Below are 23,239 nucleotides of genomic sequence, written 5' to 3'. Positions count from 1 at the left end.
AACAGCAGACTTTCCCATCGCGATACGCTTTTTGATTTCCTGACTGCTGGTGCCAAGAGTGTTGACTGTGGAGCCGAGCAAACTGAAGCTGTGAACAAATCTAAAGACTAATTGCATTGGGAAAATCTTCTATTAGAGACCTCTATGGCGTACTTTAGAGCACTAATGTCAGTCTAGAGACTAAGGTGCACTTGATCCAGGCCATGGTCTTCACAGTTAGTTGCTATGCATCAGAAAGCTGGAAAATAACTAAGGATGATAGAAGAATTGATGCCTTTGTGTTGTAGTGCTGGAGAAGAGTATTACATATACCATTGAGTGCTAAGACAGCAAAAAGGTTCATTCTGGAGAGAGTGAAACCATACTGCTCCTTGGAGGCAAGGATTTTGAAGCTCCATCTGACATATTTTGGGCATGTTACAAGGAGGGATCAGTCCTTGGAGAGAGACATCATGCTTGGAAGGGTGTAGGGACAGTGCAGGAGAGTAATACCCTGGATGATATGGACTGATTCCGTGACTGGGGTAATGGGGATAGGTGTGTCAGAGACAATGAATTTGGCTCATGATAGAGCAGGGTTCAGAGCTGTCGTACATGGGGTCACTATGAGCTAAAATCAACTTGAAATCACATAATAACAACACATTAAAATTTGTGATTTTAACATATTTATCCCTAAACGAGACCACTTCTTTCATTCAACAATATTTATTTCCTTTATTCAGAAATATTTACCTTACTGTTTGCTTCCCATGTGCGTACTTTATGGGATCAGTCAAATTTGGTTCCTGTCTGACTTTGGGGTATCATAGGATGAATGATAAACAAGCACCTTCCACTTCTAGTTCCATTTAGAATTCTTGGTGAATCCAGAGCCTTTAAAGTTCTACCATTGTTCAATTTTCATGTTTCCTTATATGTTTGCACTGGTTCTTTGCCTTTTGTCCAAAGTAGTGAGCCATTGTTTTACATGAAATCAAAAGCCCTGAGAACAGATGTTTCCTATGTTAGCATTCCAAGATGGTCCCCAATATTTAGATATTGACTATGCAAAGGCATTCAACTATGTGAGCCATAAAAATTATGGCTATTATTGAGAAGAATGGAAATCTCCATACATTTACTTGTGCTTGTGAGAAACCTATCCATGCACCAAAAAGCTATTGACCAGAGCAATGAAACACTGCATGGTTTATAATCAGGAAAGGTATTCATCAGGTTTCTATTCTTTCTCTGTACTTACTAATTCTGTATGCTGAGCGAATAGTTTGAGAAGCTGCTTTATATGTAGAAGAATGTGGGATCAGGATTGGAAGAAAATTTATAAACAACCTGCTTTATGCAAGTGGCACAATCTTGATTGCAGAAAATGCAGCATGAGCTTCAAGTCTTCTTCGTAATCAAAGACTACAGCCTTCAATATGGATTACATCTCAACATCAAGAAAATAAAAATTCTTACCACTGGACCAGTAGTCAACATTATGATAGATGGAGAAAAGATTACATTGTAAAAGATTTAATTAAATCCACAATCAGTACCCCTGGTTGCAGCAGTTTAAAAAATCAAGACTTATTGCATTGGGAAAATCTACTGTAAGGACCTCTCCTAGAGCTAAGATGTCAGTTTCAAGACTAAGGTGTGCCTGATCCAAGCCATGGTATTTTCAATCGCTTCCTATGTATTTGAAAGTTGAACAATGAATAGTGAAGATAGAACAAAAATAAATGCTTTTGAATTGTGGTGTTCACAAAGAGTACTGACTATCCAATAAACTACCAAAAGAACAAACAGGTCTGTCTTTGAGGAATTGTAACCAGGGTGCACCTTAGAGTCAAGGATGGTGAAGCTTTGCCTCAATACTTTGGGCATTTTGTCAGAAAGGACCAGTAGATGGAGGGTCAGAAAATGAAAGAAGACTGACAAGAGGGAACATATAAAAGATCATGAGGATGTTGCAGAATAGGGCAAACTTCAGATCTGTTATCCATAGGGTTGCTATAAGTTAAAGTTGGCTTGATAGCACAGAACAACAACCATCTAAATAATACTGTGGAGGAATTTTACATATCATTAAGCTCACCTTAAGCAGTTGGCCTGATGGTGGAGAAATTATCTGGGTGTTGTTTGACTGAATTGTATGAACTCTTAAATTTGAGTCAAGAGGTCAGAGATAGAGAGGAAGTCAGAGGACGAGAGTACTAGAAAGATCTGGCACAGCACTGTTGACTAGAAAACAGACAACTGGAAGAGCTGAGAGTGGCACCTACTTGGCAGCCAGCAATGAAATAGACCCACAAATTTAAGGATTGAATCCTGTGAACAAGAACTGTTGATTTCCACAGCACATGTCCACCCCCATAATCTCCAAATAGGAAAATAATCTGGCCAGTATCTTGGTTCAACCTTGTGCTATCTTGAGTAGACAACCCCAGTCATGCCTTGCTGTAAGCAAATAAATAAATTAACTAGAAGACTGTGAGCTAGTAGGTGAGCATTAAACTGCTAAATTCATGGTTACTTGTTACAGAGCAATAAGCAAATAAAACTCCCTAACCCATATCTTCTCTATGGCTTTTGCCTGTTCTGTAGTCTGGCAGGAAACTATATGATCTCTTTTATTCACAATCAATGTCAAAAGCTCCAGGTTCCTTTTCATGTTGAAGGAAAAGGTTCTCAGTTCATGTGCCAAAAGGATAATTGCAATTTCCCCAAACTAGTGAATAACTAAGGCCTTCTCACTTCTGTTTACCAGCTCTGTCCACTTACTTGGACTTTCTTTGATGACTAGTCACTCAGGCATCCCCACGGGAATTCTCTCTCAGAGTACCTTGAATATATCCTAAAAACACTAGTTATGTACACTGAATAGCAAACTTCATTCAAGCCAAGAAAGAGATGAACACTCTCATCACAGTAGGAAAGCGCAGATTCTTCTTCCTTTTGAGCCCCCTGCCACAACCTCATGGACTACCTGTAAAGCATTAAAAAGTTTTCTTACCCAAAGAATGTTGTTGTTATGTGTCATTGAGTCACTTGCACTCATAATGACACTATGTACAACAGCCCCGAACACTGCTCTATGTCTTGAGCCAACCTTCTTGTCTCTGACACACAGGGACAAGTGTAAGAGAGAAAGACCCTCGATGAGATGGATTGATTTAGTGACTGGGGTAATGGAGTAGGTGTGTCAGAGACAATACGATTGGCACAAGATAGGGAAAGGTTAGGGCTGTTTTACATAAGGTCTCTGTGAGTCACAGGTCACTCAAAGGCACATAACGACAATGTGAAATTTCTGTGTTCAGCTTTCTGAGGAAACACCAAACATCCTTCCAGAGTGGTTGTTCCATTTTACAATCCCACCAACAGTATATAAGAATTTCTATCTCACCACATCCTCTTCACTATTTATTGTTTGCTGTCCTGCTAAACTTTGCCACTGCTACTGGGGTGAGATGGTGTCTCATTGTGATTTTGATTTGCATCTCTCTTATTACCAGTGATTTTGAGCATTTCTTCATGTGTCTGTTGGCCATTTGAATATCTTCTGTGAAAACTGAGGGGGAAGTTTTAAACTGTTAATGAATATGCATCTACCTAAATTCCTATATAAGATATATGATCATTCGTAAGACCTTGAAGTCAATTACTTTTAAAACTACTTCTTCAGCATTTTGTTTGGTAAAAAGTCCCATCTGCTCCACTTAGCTGTACAAGTCCAGGTGGTTTGTATAGAGGTTCCAGGGTTTGTATAGAGTACATGGCAGTAATCTAATCATGAGCCCACTTATTTCTTTTTAATTGGGACAGCAACTTGCATCTGCAATACCTTTATTCTTTCTTGGACTTACTGAGATAAGAACCTAGACACAAGGCTGTGCACTGTGCCATGTAGTTGGGGGGGCACATCTTATATGTCAAATGAATTGAATTCATAAGTTTACTCCAGAAACCTGAGCACAGAGCAATTACATCTCCATTGTTCAAGTGACTCTTAGCAGATGGCTTATGTATAATACTGGAAAGAGTGGGAGTTCTGAAAAGAATTGTGCATATTGACCTTTGTGTTCCCCTGGTCATTATCAATGGGCCTTGAAAATTTCTGGAGTTTTATGCCCAAGAATGAAAGATGTCAGACTTGCCTGATAAAAAAAGTAGTTTTATCAGGGTCACCTGTTATCTGTGTTTAACATTCACTTACAAGAGAGAGCTCCCAACAAAAAGACACTGGAACATAGCCAGTCCATTAGCATCGAGGCCATGCTTTCTTCAGAACATCCTGGCTGGGCTCTAAACCAAAGAATGTTTTTTAAGTGGCAGCAATGGAAAAGATTTGTTGAAATCTCTTGTCACTGTGGATGAATTTGCATGGTAGAATAGAGATCACTATCAGCACAGTAAACCTTGGGACATGACAGTCAGGCACTGTGCTAAGTGCTTTTGTGCGTGTTACTTCATTTAATCTTTATAGCAGTTCCGGGTGTCACATGATATTACTCCCACTTTACATAAGAGAATACTGAAGCTTGCAAATGACTCTAGCTTTTTTCCCCTGTAAAGAACTTTCCTGAATTGTATAGTGTTATTAAATAGGATTTACATTTTAAGACTAGTTTACCCTGGATAAAGTATGAGTTTCTAATAAACAGTGTGGATATATATTCACAGTGATAGAACATCATTTTGACTATAATTGTTAATATTTATGAATCTTTTAAATAACATTCAAAGTGAAAACTCAAACTTTGCATCTGATTTTCTCTTAATAAGCCATAAAGAGTAAACCAATCTATCTAGACTTGGCATTCTTCTCTAGATATGAAGACTTGACTTAATAATCTTTACAGTTCATAAGAATGCAAAAATTCTCATAGTCAAGGCAGTTGAGGTCCTTCCACACAAAATACTATTGCAGTACTTAGATCTGGATTGATTTCTGAGACACAACTGCTTTCTTTCATATTTTCCATTTATTAAGCTTTTACTCTGTGCCAGGAACTATACTAAGCAAAGTACGTACATGATTTTATTTCTTATATGTAACTGCCCCTCAACAAGATGAATTGATGCAGTGACTGTAACAGTGGGCTCAAGTGGATCAGAGGCCTTGAGAATGGGGCAGATCCAGGCAAGGTTCAGGTGTGCTGTTCATTGAGGTTCGCTATGAATTATAGTCTGCTTGATGGCACCTGTCAACACTAATAATAGGTGCCCTGCTAGTTTTATTCCTGCTTTATAGGGAAAAGAACTGAGGCACAGAGTGACTAGATCATTTGTCCAGGGTCACATAATGCATGTTTAAAGATGAGAAGAGATTGAGTCAACCACTAAGTCGGCCTATCACCTATCCCTATTTGGCCTTAGGGACAGAATATGCTTACGAAGTTTAAGCAGAAATCTGTTTCTCTAATTGTTACTCAACAAATCCTCAATTATTTTAGAAAGGAAAAATACTTTCGAGAAAAAGAATGAGAGGGAGTTGGAAAGAAGGTAAGACTGCTCTTTTTTTGTCCACATTTTTCTTGTGTGCCATTTTTTCTTTTTGGTGCCATTATGTCAACCACAACTCATAGCGACCCTTTATGAACAGTAAACCTGAACCCTGTCCTATCCTGTGCCATCCCTGCTACACTCAAGTCCATTGCTCCAGTCATGGTGTCAGTGTTGTGGGTGTTTCTTCCTCTTACTGCCCCTCTACCTTTCCAAGCATGATGTCCTTTTCCAAGGACTGGCATCTTCTAACCAGAAGCCCAAAGTATGTGAGAGGGATTTCTAAGCACCTAATAGGGTATTCATATACTTTCTAATACAAATGAGGACACTATTTCTTTCTTTTTAAAAAATATTTTTATTAGTCTTCATTCAATAATTAATTTACATTTTATTTCATTCATATACAATGTGTTCCATACAATCTATAATTTATATTGTGTCACAAAATCATTAATATATACTGTATCACATATAATTGACTACAATTGATCTATGCCTATTATTACATCATCTTTTCCAATCCCCATTGAATCTTTCCTATTTCCTCACCTTCCTCCCAGTTTGCTTTCTAAACTCTGTTATCCTAATGATTTAGATCCTTCACCTTGTCCCCTTCCCATTTTGGACATTTATACACATCTTACAAGTAATCCTGCTATTTTTACAATAACAGTGTGGTATTTGTCCTTATAAGGCTGAGTTAGTTAGTTCCCTTAGCATAATAATCCCTAGACTCTCCCATGTTTTACAGTGTTGTTGTTTTTTTTTTAATTATACTAGTTTACTTACAAAATTCCAATACATTGGGTTTTTGTAATTAATTTTAATGAAAGTTTATAGTGACTTAGGATTTCCAGTCACTCTTTGTTGCACTTTTCTCCCTGTCCACCCCCTCCCCTAAAACATTGTTTTAAACACCAATTCCTTCCCATGTCTCTCATCCTCCACCCATCAAATTGTGCAACCCCAAGAAAAGTTCAACAAGTTATCATTGAGTATATTTCAATTCATGATGATTCCATATGTAAAATTATCCCACAGCATTTTCAAGACTGAGATGGAGGCTGCCCAAGTGGCCATCAACAAATGAATGGACTGAGATGCTGTGGTATATTCACATAATAGAATACTACATAGCTCTGAAAAACAAGGCACTCATAAATTATCATACAGAATGGGTGACCTTGGAGGGACATTATGTTGAGTGAACTATCTCAGCCACAAAATGACAAATACTGCTTAATGCTAGTTTATAAAATAGGACTGACATTGGGGGCTTGGAGGAAACTAAGAAAAGAGGGGGTAAATAATGAACACTGCAATGGAACAGATGAGGGAAAGAATTATTTAAAAGGATTAGATGATGAAGGAATTTTTCTTTTACTTTTCAAAGAGAAGAGCGAACGGGGGAGGGGAGCAGGGAGAAAAATGCAACAATGAATGAGTGGAAATCCAAAATCTCTGTGAATGTTCAGTAAAATTAATAAAAAAAAAGGAATATATGATTAGACATTGTTTGCATGACAACAGTCCAGAATAAGAGGTGCACAGCAAAGGGGGCAGGGAATTGTACAATAATGAATTACTTTTTTAAAGAGAAAAGCTAATGGGGAGGGGTAGAGAGGAACATGTGTAACAATGAGGGGGGAGGGGTTCGTGCGGGGAGAAGGGTGCAACAATGAATGAATGGAATTCCAAAATCTCTGTAGATGTTCATTGAAATGAAAAATAAACAACCTAAATTTAAAAAAAAAAAGAAAATCCAAGTTTTCTGTAAGCTTTTGTTAAAAATCACAATAAAAAATATATAAAAAAAAAATCGGGGCAAAGACTGTGACCCTTCAGAAACAGAGCTCCAAAGCACCTCTGGGTAGATTCAAACCGCAAAAGTAGCTGAGTGCTTTGTTGTTTATACCACCCTGGAACTTCTGAGAGCAATAAAGGTGGCTTTTAATAATTAAACTGTGATGACCAGCATATCAACCTGGCATGTTCCAGGCATATCATACTTGTATAGTCACCTCGGGCTTATGAGAATGGGTTTGAGTTTTATTTCGGTTAAAGGACTAGAGAGTAAATTCTCTTTTAGGCACTGTCCTGTAGAAGGAGGGGCAATCTCCTCCTGTACCAGTCAGATCCGATTGAACGGTACACACACACACACACACACACACACACACACCAAAAAAATAATAAAAGGAAGGTTGATTTTTTTCAAGTTTTGTTATAGAATTTAATCCATTAAAATGATCCTCCCCCTTTTTAAATTAGAAATATACTCTAAGAATGGTATCTCCTCACTGTAGCATACCAAAGTTGGATGGCAAGATATGCTCACCAATTTTTCCTTTTATCTTTTTTAATTTCTATTCTTATAAATGGTGTAATTATTCTCCCTGTGCTGGTGAAGTTTCTAACTGTAATTTTTCACTAAAACAAAAGAATAATTTAACAAATGAAGATAAATTAATGGGTTTATCATTTAAGACATCCCTCTTGAAAAGTAGTTATCATATAGTAATAAATTGGTTTCTTTCATTGTTTGGTTTAGGTATACTGATTATGTAAAATGCAAAAATTTTAAGAAGAGTTTCTAAACTTTAATATTAAGTAACATGTAAACAAAGATATTCAATGCCTTGAACCTGTTTCTTAACATGATCATGAAATTCAGATGGAAATAATTAAAGATCATATTATGTTGGTTCCTGTGGACTTAATTTTCTTTGGCTTCAATTTGAACTTGAATAAGAGTAGTTGATGATCTGAACCACAGTCTGCCCCTGGCCTCGTTTTGACTGCTGATACTGAGCTTCTCCAAAGATTTATTCCTCAAAGGTAGTCAATCTGATTTGTAAGCAGGCCATCAGGTGAGATCCATGTGTAAAGTCATCATTTGTGTCTTTTTAAAAAAGTATTTGCAATGAATAAATCATTGTAAATACAAAATTTAGCCATTATATTTCCAACCTCATTTCTATTAATTCACCCATATTTTCCAATTACTGTTCCTTCTTCACTGTTTTCCACTTTTGCATTCCAGTCATCAGTTTTCATTAATGCATCTTGATTGCATGTTTGGTCAATTTTGTATTGCAAGGTTTGGTAAAAGTCCTCAATTTCTTCCTCTTTGGCTCTAGATGTAGCAGCGTGTATTTGAGTAATTTGAGTAATAGTCGTGTTAACGGGTCTTCCTTGCATGGATATTATCACTCACAATATTGTATTTCAGAATAGAACTTTACTATGAATGCAACACCATCCTTCTGTTTTTCATTTCCTGCATAGTATAGCATATGTTTATCTGATTCAAAGTGGCCAAAGCAGGTCCATCTCATCTCACTAATGCCCAGTATGTCAGTATTTATGCATTCCATTTCATTTTTAACAATTTCCAGTTTTCCAGCATTCAAGCTACGTACATTCCATATTCTAAAAAAGTAAACAATGTTTATTACTGTTTTTCCTCATTTCAATTATTTTAATTCTGGCGTTACCACTGCACTACTGTAACTATACTCTTTCTTTAGAGTTCATTGGATGTTTAAAGGCTTGTTATTTAGGAAGTATAGCCTATCCTACTTGCTAGTCTGTCTTATTCAGGGAATTCTGCCCAAACCTGTTCACCATGGGTAAATCTTATGGCATTTGACACATCAGTCGCATGGATTTTAGTCTCACAGCAACCTCAAGACAAGTCTCCTTAAACACGATTAACACCAGGACCTCAACGAATTTTAAGACTTTCAGCTAACAGCTGATTTTTAAGAAAATCAGAAATCATTCATGAAGAAAGCAAAAGGTCGTTACAAAAATGGAGGATAAAGAAAAATTCTAAATGAATGTCAGAAGAGACTCTAAAGATTGCACTGGGGTGTCAAGAGCCAAAACAGAAGGAAAATGTGTCGAAGTGAAAGAGCTGAACAGAAGATTTCAAAGTGTAGCTCAGGAGGACAAAGCAAAATGTTATAATGGAATGTACAGAGAGCTGGAATTAGAGAATAAAAAAGGGAAGAACTTGCTCTGTATTTATCAAGCTGAAAGAACTGAAGCATAAAGTTAAGCCTTGTGTCACATAATTGAAAGATATTATGGGCAATAATTTAATGACCCAAAAATATCAGAAGAAGATGGAGGGAATACACAGAATCACTGTATCAATAAGAATTGATTGACCCTGAAAAATTTCAAGAAGTATCATATAAGCAGGAACCAATGGTAATGAGTGAGGAAGTAGAAGCTGCATTGAAGGCTTTGGCAAAATCATAAGGCCCTAGGAATCAATTGCATACCAATTAACTTGTTTCAGTTAACAGATGCAGCCTTGGATGTGCTCACCAGTCCATGCCAGGAAATTTGGAGGACAGCTCCATCAGATTTTAAGAGGCCCATATTTGTTCCCATTCTCAAGAAAAGTGATCCAACTGAATATGGAAACTGTCAAACAATATCATTAATATCATATGCAAGCAAAATACTACTGAAGATCATAAATAGGGAACAACCTATTAAGTTCAAGCAGGATTTGGAAGAGGATATGGCATCACGGATATCATTGCTGATGTCAGATGAATCCTGGCTAAAAGTAAGGAATGCCAGAAGAATGTCTTTTTATGCTTTATTGACAGTGCAAAGGCATTTGACTATGTGTATCACAACAGATTGTGTCTAACATTGAAAAGAATGGGAATCCCAGTGTAGGTAATTGTACTCAAAGTGAACCTATACCTGGACAAGGAGGCTGTTGTGTGAACAGACCAAGGGAACACTGCATGGTTTAAAATTGAGAAGGGAGTGTGTCAGGGTTGTATTCTCTCTCCATACTTATTCAGTCTGTGTGTTGAGCTAATTTCCCAAGAATCTTGACTCTATGAAGAGGAGTGTGGCATCAAGACTGGAGGGACTCACTCATAGTTACTCAGATGACACAACCTTGTTTGCTTATAGAGAGCAGGGCTTGAGGCACTTGTTGCAGAAGATCAAGGAATGCAACTTTCAGTATGGATTGCATCTCAATGTCAGTAAAACAAAGATTTTTTTTACCACTGGACCAGTTGGCAGGGTTATGATAGATGGAGAGGAGCTTGAAACTGTCAACAGCTTCAGTTTGTTTGGATCCACAATTAACACCCTTAGTACAAGCAATCAGGCAATAAGGAGATGCATTGCACTGGGAAAATCTGCAGTTAGTGACCTCACCAAACTATTGAGGAGCAATGATACAAGTTTGAGGACTAAGGTGCATATGGTTCAGGCATGGTCTTTCTGATCCCTTGCTATGCATCTGAGAGCTGGTCAATGAATAAGAATCACAGAAAAAGAATGGATGCCTTTGAGCTGTGGTGTTGGAGAAGAGCACTGAATATTCCATGGATGGCCAAGAGAACAAACAGATATGTCTCATAGAGGATGCAGCCAGAGAGTTCTTTGGAGGCAAGAATGATGAGACTTCCCCTCGCATATTTTGGGCTTGTTGCTAGGAGGTGCTATTCCTTGGAGAAGGAAGGACATGATGCTGGGAAGGGTGGAGGGCCAATGAAGGAGAGGAAGACCCTCAACCAAGTGGATTGACATGGTGACTGCTGCAGTGAACTCTTGTGTGTCAGGAAGTGTGAGGATGGCACAGGATAGAATAGGGTTCAGATCTTTTGTTTTTAGGGTCACTATGAATTGTAATTGACTCAGCTGCACCTAACAACAACAACATTGCGAAATCCTGAACCAATCATTTCTTTCTACCCTCTTCTTTATCCCCCTCTTCCTTACTTTCTGTATATGAAATGCAAACAACAACAATAATAATATCTTTAGAAAATTCACTTGAAATTTATCCAGATTAAAACATTATTAAATAATTGAAGGAATGGTTGGTAATATATCTCTGTGCTTTTGTTACTAGCAGGTAACTATGTAAAGACCTTTTTAGGTGCTATTAATTGCTAGTTTAATAATGGAGAGATCCTTTTCAGCACTTTTAATTGTTTCCTAGATTTTTCTATTTCACATTGCTATTTTTAAGATTGTAGAGTTAGACAAAGAACATTTAAGAGTTAGATTAGCCATTGCTCTCTTCTCTGTAGCAATTTAGGTTGCTTCTCTGCATGCCAGTCGATTAAAAATGCCTGTTAGCAAAGTCCAGGCATTAACAGAAACGTGTGTGATGAGTTTCTCCTTGGGGTGGTCATACGAAGTAGCGTTGTCAGTTTTTTACCCTCTCAAAGCACTTTTGCACTGTCACTGCTTTCTTCATGCTAGCTAGCTTATACTGTAGGATAGATCAATTTTATATATTTGAAAGAATATAGGGAATTCTTTTTATCTTCAACTGTAGCCTCAAAGGCTGTTTCCTAAGGCAGAAGTCCGTCTTCATTAGCCAAGATTCATATGGACTCATTACTTTATTTTCAGGACTCACAATAGATGATTCTTTAAAATTCAGCTGTGTAACCTGAGAACTGTTTAATTAAAGACACAACCCAGTGATAGCCTTGTTCCAATTAGGAATATAATCTTTATAGGATCATAGCAATCTTGGGGTAAGGGGTCATGCAGACATCTATTCCAGCTTCCTCTGAGGCAAGAGCTCCTCTTTGTCATTTTTTTTGTAGAATTGTCAGCATAGCCAGTAACAAGAAGTGTGTTCCTTTTGAGATACTACACCTTGAACTGGTAAAGGTGTGAGGAAGTATTCCTTGTAGAGAGCCTAACTGTGTCTCTCATAAAAAAAACAAAACAAAACCAAAAACACACACACTTTGCTTTGGTCTCTAGGTCACAATCTGCCATGATCCCCCAAAATAAGTGTTCACTTGGCTAGTCTGTGTTTTGGCAGTTAGCTAGTCATCTTCCGCAATATGATCTGCTGTGACCAGTCAATCTGTTATAAGGAGGTTGTAGTAGGATGCAGCACTCTTACTCAGGTATAAGAACAATTTCTCTTGGATGTAGCTCTTTATAAAGCATAAAAACAAGCGATAAGAGAATGATCACCACCACAAAGAAGAAGAAAAAGGACAGCATGTCCTTTGGAATAAACATTCGTGTCCTGAGAACCCTCAAGCCCCGGGGAAAGACTGACACTAAGACAGTAAGGGATCCCCAAGGGATGCAAGCCTCAGATGTTGAAAGCAGACACGGAACCTTCCCCTAGAGCGGGCACAGAGGAAAAAGCTTCCCTCCAGAGCTGGTACCTGAATTTAGACTTCTGTCCCCATATTGGTGAGTGAGTACATTTCCACTTGTTAAAGCCACTCATTTGTGGTATATTTTTTATGACAATGCTAGGTAACTTAGACACCACCCTAAACTTGTGTGAGTGGTAATGTATTTGAGGACAACTTTTATGGCTTTTCTAAGTCTTTATTTCATCAAACAAAGAATTCCCATTTTGGATCAATACTTTTTTTCAAAAAAATTTTGTTCTTCAGACTTTTTACTCTCTTCTGAATGCTTTAACTGTGAATGAGTAAATAGTTAAGTTCTGGGCTCTAATTCTGCCCACTCCACTTTCACCCTTTAAAACCAAACCAAGTCAATTCTCATCTCTGTTCTCCTGTTAGCTCCTCTGATCTTCAGGATATATCTCAAAGCTGCTAATATTGATTCTGTTTGCTTGCCCTCAAGTTCTTTCAGTATGCTGGGATGTGTTTTCTTAAGCTTAAGAACTTGATGTCTCATAGCATGATTTCATGCTGCCTTTTTACCAGCCTACATCTTAGAGGGAACTTTGATCTCTCTTTGATTTTTGTCCTACCCTTTGCAGAGAGAAGATTAAACCAGAGCAAAAACAGAATTAATAAGCAATGCCTTCTTCTTGTCATCTTTTATTATTACATCACACTCTTTAAACACTGATTCTGTAAAATTGTTGCTATCTTTTTAGTCCAAACAGCTTTTTTTTTCCTCCAATTTTTGTCTTTTACTTGGTTAAGCTTTCAGAAGTTTAGGCTTTAAGATATTGTTTTAAAAGTTTTACCATTCTTCCAGCATACGTTTGTCAAGGTGAAATTGTTCATACTAATGCATCCTACCAAAATGTTGGTTTCATATCTAGATTTAGAACTAGGTTATTTTTATTTCCCCCTTAGCTGCCTAGTTTCTAGTCCCCCCAGATGACCATTACTGTTTCCTCTTTTAATGCCGTGATTCCTCTTTTGTGTTAGATTTTCACCCAGGTGACTCACTTTTTAAAAATTTGTTTGTGTGTGCATATCACTTTTCAACACATAGTTTAACTAGTAGTAATTTTGATAAATTGGTTTTATAGGAATTTCTCCTCTTTGTTCTTTCCTCTTGAGATGACTGAGATGACTCTCTCAACATGATTCTTTTGAGTGAATCTTATCTATATATATGATATTTAATGTTAACATATTGCTTGGCCTTTTTGTTTTTCTGTATAAGTATTTCCATTTTCTTTGAATTAGCTCAGTCAATTTTCTGTCAAACATGTTCACCTCCCCTCTCAGGAGGTAAATTATATCCCTCATGAGGAGTTTTTCATTCTGGTAAGCTTAGGCTATAAACAATGCACAATGTATGGGGGCCACACCAGAAGATCTAGCCACACTCACTCCCCCACTCATTTGTGGTAGAGAGTAAAGCAGATGTGACGCTGCTAAATGTGTAAACAAGGGTAACTCTCTGATGAGAAGCAGCAGGGATGTGGATTAGTTACGAAAAGTCTCAGAAATTACCACACAAAGACTGAGTTGGAAATGAGCGCTGGCCAAGGGCTGGTGAGTGTGAAGACGGAGTGACTGCTACTCTTCCCTAGAGTAATGTGCTAACGGGGGAAGGAGGGCTGGCAGTGGCACTGGAGTTATGTGTCACAGTGTTTCTAGCTGATGCTTGAAGTTTAGATAGGAATGTTCCACTGAAAACTTTTTCACTTGCTGTATAGCTACTGTCTTTCATTTAAAAGCCCTGTAAAATATTGAGCTTTTAAAGGGCTAACACCTCTCCATCCCTTCTCCCTCAACCCTAAGCTTTACATTAGAATTTCATACTTAAGATATTTTTATAACAAATTGTTTTTCATGACCCTAACCATTGCCTCTTCCTTCTTCCTCCTTTCTTTTCAAAACCATTTCTTTAGTAGTATAATTGTAATTATTCTACAGCAGTGTAAATATTAAAATAGCAATAGCTAATAGTTTCTGAATTTTCATTACCTGCCAAGTATTAAGTATGAACTCATTTTATCCTCACAGCAGTCATTATTATTATTTCTATTTTACAGATGTGGAAACTGGAGCTTAGAGAAGTTGAATAACTAGCCTCTGGTCATACAGCTAGCAAACAAGGATATTATATACCTATCTCCAAGACTTGTTCTTTATATCATATTCCAAATTGCCTGCCTATCTTCCCTAAGAATTCCAGTGTCTGTTGGCAATGACAGTAGTGGTATCATTGAAGAATATGAGAACCAAGTGTATATGTCACAGATTAGAACGTGTGTTTTCCCCCCTTTCTGTTGTTACATTACATCATTTGATCTAAACAACAATCCTATGCAATGACTATCATTCCTGTTTTACAGAGGAAAAAAAAAATATACCTTGTAAAGTAGAATTAAACTATGCAGTTATTCTTCATTGCATTTTTCAAATAATTATTATATAATAATGATTCTCTAATACAAACATTTAGAATATCTACTATTAATACTTTGAGTTATACTTCCCACAATTGTATATCAAAATATATATATATTTTTAACTAAAAAAGAACTTGGACAATCAAAACTCTTGGTAATAGGAGTCAAGAGGAGACCAGGAGATATATAGCACTAGAAAAGTGTGCAGTCAGGGACCTTTCCAAATTATTGAGGAACAATGATGTCAGTTTAAGGACCAAGGTGCACTCAATTCAGGCCATGCTCTTTTCCAACACTTGCTATGCATTTGAGAACTGAAGAGTGAATAAAGATGACAGAAGAAGAATTGATGCTTTTATTCTGTGGTGTTTGAGTAGAGTACAGAATATATCTCATGGATGGCCAAAAGAACAAACAGATATGCCTCAGAGAAGGGGCAGCCAGAGTGCTCCTCACATCCTTTTGGCATTTTGCTTGAGAGACTTGTCCTTGGAAAAGGACGTCATGCTCGAAAGGTGTTTGGTTGGTGAAGTTGAAGACGACTCTTAACCAGTTGGTTGGACATAGTGACTGTGACATTAGCCTTGAGTATGTCAGAGATCATGAGGATAATACAGAACAGGACAGACAGGGTTCAGATCTTTTGTTCATAAGGTCACCCTGAGTTGTATTTGACTCGAATGCACCTAACAACAATAATATGTGGAAGGTCAGCTATCAGTTATTTGCAGCTCTTCAGCAGTGAGTGAGTGAGATAGACAGTGTGGCATATTGGACAGGACATTGAGAGAGAAGATGTAGTTACAAAGCTTTGTAAGGTACTGCTGAAATCAATTCATTTCCTTGAGTCTCTATCTCCCCTTCTAGAGAATGAAGCTGTTGCAGGAGATTATTTTTTTCAGACTATTTTGAGAAATGGTGTGTGATGACTCTATAATTTAATATTGTCTGAGTTTGTATTTACCTTCAATAAAATAAGAAAGCAAATGAAAAGGGAAGATTTGTCAAGATTAACTTCTGAACTTACTGTTCTGAAACAACTGCAGAATAGAATAATGTTGGGTGAGGGTATATTTACTACAATCTTAGTCACAGTAACCAAAAGATAGAAACAATCCAGGTGTTTTTATTATCCAGTGAAGATAAATGGAGAAACCCAGTGTGATATATCCGCCCAATAGAGGATATTGTTCAATATTCAAAGGACTGAAGTTCTAATACAAACTACAACATGGTACCTTGAAAATTCTTAGTAAAATAAGCCAGACACGGAAAGACAAATGTTCACACTCCCACTTATCTGCAGTATCTTGAATACATAAGTACATAGAGACAGAAAGTGAATTAGAAATTGCCAGGGAAGTTTCTGAATTCACCAGATGGGGGACTGCTGAAGAGGAAGAAAAGGAAGTTATTACTTAGTAAGTACCTAATATCTGTTTGAGGTGATGAAAATGTTACAGAAATCAATGGCAATGATGGGTACAACATTAGGAATGCAGTTAATGCCACTGAGATGTACAATTAAAGTTGCTAAAATATGAAATTTTACTAGATCCCACCCTATCTTTATTTATTGTTCAGCTCTCAGATGTATAGCAAGTGATTGAGAAGACTGTGGCCTGAATAAGGTACATCTTTGTCTTTAAACTAACATCATTGCTCCTTAGTACTTTGGGGCCATCCTTGACAGAAGACTTTCCGAATACAGTATGTCTTTTGATTTCTTAACTTCTAGTACCAGAGATGGTGGTTGTGGTTCCAAGTAAAATGAAATAGTTGGCATTTTCAATCTGTCATGATGCTGTCTATTGGCCTAGTGGTAGGGATTTTTGACATCTTGATGGTGAATTGTAATTAATATTGATAGTTGTAGTCTTTGCCCTTCTGCAGTAAGCCTTTCAAGTCCCCCTCACTTTCTGCAAGTAAGCTTGTATTATCTGCACAACGCAGGTTGTTGATAAGTCTTGTCCCAATACTGATGCCATATTCTTCTTCATAAAGTCCAGCTTCTCAAATGATTTCCTCAGCAGATAGACTAGGTATGGAGAAAAGAGAGTGGATATAGTTCTGACACACACATTTCTTGATTTGATGAAAAGTCAATACCTTTCAGTTGTGGTGTTAGAAAATAGTACTGAATATCCCAGGACTGCCAAAAGAACAAACTGATACACCTTGGAAAATGTGCAACCAGAGTTCTTAGCTGTAAGTATGGCGAGGTTTTACCTCATATACTTTGGGCATATGGTTAAGATGGGCTATTCTTTGAAAAAGGACATCATCCTTGGAAAGGTGGAGGGCCACCAGACTCAACGAGATGGATTGACACAGTGACTGTAACAGTGGGCTCAAGTGTGTCAGAGATGATGAAGATGGCACAGGACAGGACAGGGATCAGATCTGTTTGTTGTGCATAGGGTTGATATGAGTCATGCTTAACTCAATGGTACCTAAAAACTACAACAACAAGAAGATTCCACCCTGGAGAATCAGATTTAGCTGAGCTTGAGTGTGGCCTGAGTAGGGGATATTGTTAAACTTCCCTGTTGATGCTAATGTACAGCAAAACAATTATTATTTTTTTTAACTTGGGGAATTGGAAATGTTTATTTTTATTTTTTGTCAATCTTTTGAATGCAACTAACATGATTTTTTAGATTTCATTTAGTAGCAAACTTGATTAATAACACTTCCAGGAGTTCACAACTTCAAGGCTAAGATTTCGATTAAGGTAATATGGTTATTGGAATAATATAAATGAAGTTTTACAAAAAAAGCTAAAAGCAGTCTGACTTAACAGAAAATATAAATGATCAAGTCTCTAGACCTTATACTGTAAGTACTTTAACAAAGAGATAGAAAGGTCTCAACTTAAGATCAAAAATAAGCATAGGTGTCTATATGCATATGCAGACTTCTACAATATGCATGTTTTGGTCACTAGCATGATGGTATGAACAAGGCATTGTGGCAGGCACTAGCATACAGAAGTGCGCTGGCTATGCTGGACGGCAGCAGAGGCAGCGGTGGGAGGCACAGGCCAGGGTCTCCCAGGAGGCACTTTAGTCTTCTCCTCCACAGAGCAGCAGGAGGGCTTTCTTATAGTCCCCCGATGTATCATCCTTGATCATGGAATGAAGAGAGGTGGCAAAAGTTTTCCTGAACTCCTTTCTTATGTTAAGCAGATCAATCTCACTCCTGGAAACCATGACTCTGATGAGGGTGTGGTCATCTGTCCCAGCTCCCTTCATAATATAGTAGAGGGTTTCTGAAAGGTAGGCAGTTATACTTCGAATAGATTTTACAACAGCAAGAAGTAGTTGCTCCAAATTACCAGAAGTCTCTCGATCAATGGTTTCCTCAATTTGAAATCCTGATAAGGTCATATATTTGTCACACACCCTTCTCAAATGAGACACACTTCGTGTTCCAAAGATAGTGATAAATTTTTCTTCATCCGTCCCCCACTTGAGCTCCCCAGCTTGAAACAAAGCCTGAGCATCTTCTTCAACCTGGGCTTCATTAATTCCAGTATCAGGGTCTCGATTAGCCTGAAGGAGAACCACCAGCATCCTCTGATAGTATCCAGAGGTATCGCTCACCACATCATCTTCCAGGCTTGAGCCATATTCTTGTTCATAAATTTGCTTTATGGCTGTCAGTTCTTCAGGTGTCCTTGAAGCAATAATTTCCGTCAGGATTTTCTCATCTGTACCAGCTCCCTTGGGAGCATGCTTCAGCTCATAGGCGTTATAAAGCTCGGAGGGTTTCATTAGAGCCACAATTAACTTCTCAAATTTTCCAGTCAGTTCTGACTTCAGATCATCCAGGAGATCCCTGCCAAAAAGAGTTTTATAAGATGGAGCCATTTCCTGCGCTGTGTGTTGCTTCGGGATGTCGGAATAGTCAGGATGGTCTCCTCATCAGTACCCAGGCCTTTCGTGGCCTTCCGAAGAGTTTCTGCATCGGCCCGGTCATCAAATCCAGGGAAGTCAGTCACAGTGCCTCTGAGAACCTGTGCCATGGCGAATGCTCAAGTCAGTAGATTCGAGATTCGAGACCAGGCGGAGCGCTTTGAACCTTCCCAGCAGCGGCGGCGTGGACGGAGGGTCTGCATAGGGATGCGGACCGAGACCAGAGCCAAAACAATTATTTTAAAATAGCTCATTAATGAGTCATCAAGTCCTGATCATGCCACAAGTATTTGCACTTAAACTCTAGAATAAGTAGGAAGCTTGGTGATAGATACTATTTCAGCATTTCTCACACAGAAGATGTTTGCTATAGAGTATCATTTTGTCATGCAACAGCATGTGTTTATGTGTGTGAATCTGTAAAACTGCTGTGCAAATTAGATGGGGCTGAAAAGGAACTGAGGATTACAAATGATCTCTACTGGCTGTTGGGTATTTCATGCCAATTAAACATTTGCAAAAACTTAGCTTTATGATCCACTCATAACATTACAAGACTGGCACATCTCCATATAGTAGTAGCCATCGCTGAGGCTACAGAACTACTCTGGCATAAATCATAATAAATTGGGATCCCCCTGGACATAATGAGCAGTAATATAATTTTGTAGTTATTCTCCTAGCATGATGAAGCAGCAGGCCAAATTGAGTTTATAGATAAATTTTTACATACGGGTCTTATTCCTAAAGAAAAAGAACTACTGTTGTTCTGGCTTTGTTCCAGAATTCTGCCGAAATCCAGATGTAGCTTATTGTTGAATTACAAAAAGGTACCATGAAAATTTTTTTGTATGAAAAAGAACAAATTACTGAGTTCAGTTAGTCCTCTGGGAGTAGAATTTGGGATTTCTTTTTCATTTGGCTGCTGGATCCTAGAAGAGCTATTGGTTCACTTACCTGGGTGGCCTTAAAGGCCTACAGAGAGCCCCTACATTGTGGGGGCTTTTAGGTGGTGGTGTGAAGGTCAGACAGCCCTCTTCACCACAGCACGAACATGATAGTAACATCATTTCTGTGTCTGTGTTGGTTTTTGGTTTTGGTTTTAAATATAAGTCATAGTGAAACCAGTTAAGAATGTAGAAGAACCAAAACAAATCAGGGCCTTTCAACAGTCTGAGAACTAAATTTAATATTTATAAGCAAATTCACTTTGAGGCATTGTATAAGAAGAATAATCAGTGAAAGGATGGTTTTAACAAAAATTTTTTTTAAAAAATTAATTATGACAAGAGTCCAGAATGAAGGTTGCATAGTGGAGTGTACTTGGGGGGGGGGTGGATTGTATACCAATGAAATAATTTTTCTTTTACTTTTCAAACAGAAGCGCGAACTGGAGGTGGGGGTGGGCAGGGAGAAAAAGCAACAATGAATGTATGGAAATCCAAAATCTCTGTAAATGTTCATTAAAATTAATTTTTAAAAGAACTTAAAAAAAGAAATAAAAAAATCTTGCATTAAAAAAATAAAATCCAGCCTTTTGAAAAAAAATTAATTTGAATGAAAGTTTACAGAAACTTTGGATTTCTATTCATTCATTGGCGTACACTTTCCTCCCTGTCCACCCCTCCCCCCCAGTTAACTTTTCTCTTTGAAAAGAAAAAAATTATTTAACAAAAACTTTTAAGATAAACTACAAAAGCATCTCACATAACTCTGCCTCTTTTGTTTATCAAAATGATGAGTATAATGCTTATCAAACAAGAAAAGTTCTTATCTGTAAGTATTTCTTTTTCTTTTTTTGAAACTTTTTTTTATGTTGGGGAGGCAAGGTCCTAGAGTTAAACAGGGAGGGTAGCAGGAAGGCAAATTGGAGTGTCATTGTAGAATCAAATTCAGAAGCTTGAGAAGAATGGCTATTACAGGATCCTGTGATCCAGAAGCAAGTTTTGCCTAGAGGAATTGACCAAAAGACTCATATTTGGGATTTTCAAGAATGTGAAATTTTGTTCTCAGTGTCCAGTGACTCAGGTATGTAATGGCAGTATAGAAATTTTTGCTCGTTTACTGTTGTTGATTCTACTCTAGGTCATTTAATAGTTCAACCTTGGATTATCCAAATAGCTCTCAGATTGTCCTAATTAATTGTCCTAGTTCAGCACTTCAGACAGGCTCATGTCAGGGAGTGGTGTGTTAGGTGCTCTCCATCGGACCTTGGAGCTATGGGGGACCTTTGTGTGAACATGATGCTTCCTGAGCAAGAATACTGAGATTTCTGCCGTAAGCACTGAACAGAGAAAGAGCTATGAACAGTGGTAGAAAAATTATATTTGTTGGGAATAGTGTTGTAATAGAGGAAGGAAGGAGGGCTTTGATGGCATAGTCCAAAGAGAGTTAACCGGAAGATGGTGCCTTTCTGACAGGTTGAATCCATCAGCAGGAGAATCCACTGCAGGAGAAAGATGAGCAGTCTCCTAAAACCCCCTGGAGGGTCAGCTATCACTTATTTCCTACTCAATGACAATGAGAGTAGATGCGTGAAGGAAGGGATACATATATTTTTAATTAAGTTTCCAAGGAAGTGCACTAATGGAAGTAGGGTCTCATTTGGAGGAAGCTCAACTCAGGGCTCTCTGGTTTTCTGGAAGGAACAGATTTCTTTTAAGCAGAGAAAGACATAGAAGGATGGAAGGTGAAAGAAGATTCAAACATAACCTTTCTTGAGTCAAGTTTCTTCTGCAGCAATACCTAACATTCCCAGCTAGCACTGCTTGTCAGAATCTCAAATTTGGGAGTCCAATTAGACAATAGTGTTTCTTCAAACAGCAGAATTGCAAAGCTGATTTCAAAGTTCGCAGTGAATTCCCTTTGTGCATGTAGAGTTATTTTTGTGTATGTAGAGGTATTCACTTAGCAGATGAATTTATTAAATGCTCAGTGAATGTGAGAAATTAACCTTTTCTACCCTGGTGGACCAAGGGGAGTTAATGGTATCATTTCAGCTGTGATAAAGCTTATTGTTAGAATTTCTATTCTGGAGTGCGAACTTTACTGGAGTAGGGATGAGGTGATCAGGGAGCTCATCTCTGAGGAACTGGCTAGGGTTAAATTGAACTCTAAAGGCTACATTGAGGTTTAGGTGGGTTAAAGGAATGGAGAAGATGTTTCAGGTAGCAGTAAAGTCTTTGACATGATAAAGGGCTTAGTTCTAAACAAACTAAAAATCTAGAAAGGGTGCTATGGCTGGAGCAGACAGACAGGAAGGAGAAGGAGCCAAACTGTTTTAGGGTTTTATGAGTCCTGCAAGGATTTTTGTCTTTATCCTGAAGGCAGTGGAAGGCATCGAGTGGCATAAATGTTGGGAAATAACATGTGCCGCCTGGTGCTTTTGATTGTAGAATGCACGGACTGTAGCTGAAATGGGGACATGAATTCTGAGAGACCAAGCCCAAGTCCAAAAAACCAAAACTAAATCGACTGCTCTCAATGCAATAGCAAACTTTATCGACTCTATAGAACAAGTGTATCTGCCTTATATCACTTCCAAGGCTGTAATCTTAACAGCATGTGAATACAGGGCAATGAATAAGGAAGATTGAAGAACAATTGATGCCTTTAAATTGTGGTATTGGCACAGAATATTGAATATACTAGAAGAATAAACAAATCTGCATTGGAAGAAATATAGCCAAATTCATTAAAAGTAAGGATGGTAAGGCTTTGTCTTACATACTTTGGTCTCATGCTTTGGTAGTTGTTATTAGGTGCCATCAAGTCAACTTTAACCTTTAGCAGCCTATGAGCAGTGGATCTGAACTCTGCTATCTCCACAATCTCTGATATACTTGAACCCATTGTTATAATCACTGTGTAAATCATCTTGTTGGTAGTCTTCCTCTCATTCTACACCTTGACAAAATGGCCAAAGTACGTGATGTGAAATTCCACCTCAATAGAGTACTTTGGATCTTTTCACAGTCCATGGGATATTCAATGTTCTTATACAACACCACAATTCAAAGACATCATTTTTTATGCCATCCTTATTAAAATTATTTCTGACATCATTTTGATTTATTCATCCCATCTTCATAAATACTTTTTTTGCTTTCTTCATGGATGATATCCTTGATGTCATTCTGCAGCTTACCTTGTCTTCAAGCATTAATGTTCAGTGCATCCATTCTGTTCTTGAGGTGGCTTTTAAATTCAGGTAGGTTAGACTCAA

At 37.8% G+C, this 23,239-nt stretch overlaps 1 protein-coding gene and 1 pseudogene across 1 annotated transcript in view; one reads left to right on the top strand and one right to left on the bottom strand.

Annotated features, from left to right (window-relative positions):
* CAMKMT (calmodulin-lysine N-methyltransferase) overlaps positions 1–23,239 on the top strand; it is a 620,355-nt gene that overhangs the window by 293,205 nt on the left and 303,911 nt on the right. The window lies entirely within an intron of this gene.
* On the bottom strand, positions 18,163–19,124 carry LOC102851883 (annotated as a pseudogene).

This window comes from Elephantulus edwardii, unplaced genomic scaffold, assembly GCF_000299155.1.
Source record: "Elephantulus edwardii isolate Elephantulus edwardi_28Jun2011 unplaced genomic scaffold, EleEdw1.0 scaffold00019, whole genome shotgun sequence".
Classification (NCBI taxonomy): domain Eukaryota; kingdom Metazoa; phylum Chordata; class Mammalia; order Macroscelidea; family Macroscelididae; genus Elephantulus; species Elephantulus edwardii.
The sequence above is the reverse complement of the archived record's forward strand: the minus strand, read 5'-3'. Positions and strand labels throughout refer to the sequence as shown.